Here is a 1618-nt window from a genome sequence, read left to right as displayed (position 1 = left end):
TTTTCTCAAATGTTCTTCGTGCTCTTGATCATTCTTTGAGTAAATAAGTATGTCATCGATGAAAACAATGACAAACTTGTCAAGATATGGCCCACACACTCGGTTCATAAGGTCCATGAACACAGCTGGTGCATTAGTTAAACCAAACGGCATGACCATAAACTCGTAATGACCGTAACGTGTTCTGAAAGCAGTCTTTGGAATATCATCTTCTTTCACCCGCATTTGATGATACCCGGAACTTAAGTCAATCTTTGAATAAACATACGAGCCTTGTAGTTGATCAAATAAGTCGTCGATTCTCGGTAGTGGGTAGCGGTTCTTGATGGTAAGTTTGTTCAACTCTCGGTAGTCGATACACAACCTGAATGTACCATCCTTCTTCTTGACAAACAAAACAGGAGCTCCCCATGGTGATGTGCTTGGTCGAATGAAACCACGTTCTAATAGTTCTTGCAGTTGGCTTTGCAGTTCTTTCGTCTCGCTGGGTGCGAGTCTATAAGGAGCACGAGCTATTGGTGCAGCTCCTGGTACAAGATCTATTTGAAATTCAACAGATCGATGTGGAGGTAGTCCCGGTAATTCTTTCGGAAATACATCGGGAAATTCTTTTGCGACGGGAACATCATTGATGCTCTTTTCTTCAGTTTGTACTTTCTAGACGTGTGCTAGAACAGCATAGCAACCTTTTCTTATTAGTTTTTGTGCCTTCAAATTACTAATAAGATGTAGCTTCATGTTGCCCTTTTCTCCGTACACCATTAAGGGTTCTCCTTCTTCTCGTACAATGCGAATTGCATTTTTATAACATACGATCTCTGCTTTCACCTTCTTCAGCCAGTCCATGGCAACTATTACATCAAAACTCCCTAACTCTACTGGTATCAAATCAATCTTAAATATTTCGCTACCCAGTTTAATTTCTCGATTCCGGCATATATAATCTGCTGAAATTAATTTACCGTTTGCTAATTCGAGTAAAAATTTACTATCCAACGGTGTCAATGGACAACTTAATTTAGCACAAAAATCTCTACTCATATAGCTTCTATCCGCACCCGAATCAAATAAAACGTAAGTAGATTTATTGTCAATAAGAAACGTACCCGCAATAAGCTCCGGGTCTTCCTGTGCCTCTGCCACATTAATATTGAAAACTCTTCCGCGGCCTTGTCCATTCGTGTTTTCCTGGTTCGGGCAATTTCTAATAATGTGGCCCGGTTTTCCACATTTATAACAAACTACATTGGCATAACTTGCTCCGACACTACTTGCTCCGCCATTACTCGTTCCGACACCATTTGTTCCTTTCGTTCTGTTAACCCTGGTCCGTAGACCTCACACTTCGCCACGCTATGACCATTTCTTTTACACTTGTTGCAAAATTTGGTGCAGAACCCCGAGTGATACTTTTCACACCTTTGGCATAGCTGCTTCTGATTATTGTTGTTGTTGCGGTTGTTATTGTTGTTGGGATGATTGTTGTAGTTGCTGTTGTTGTTGTTGTTGTTGTTGTTGTTGTTGTTGTTGTTGGGCCGTTTGTTGTAGTTGCGATTGATGTTGCGATTGTTGGGATAGTTGTTGCGATTATTGTTGTAATTGCTGTTGTTGTTGTATT

Source organism: Rutidosis leptorrhynchoides, chromosome 8 (genome assembly GCF_046630445.1).
Source record: "Rutidosis leptorrhynchoides isolate AG116_Rl617_1_P2 chromosome 8, CSIRO_AGI_Rlap_v1, whole genome shotgun sequence".
Classification (NCBI taxonomy): Eukaryota; Viridiplantae; Streptophyta; class Magnoliopsida; order Asterales; family Asteraceae; genus Rutidosis; species Rutidosis leptorrhynchoides.
Note: the sequence above shows the minus strand (reverse complement) of the source record.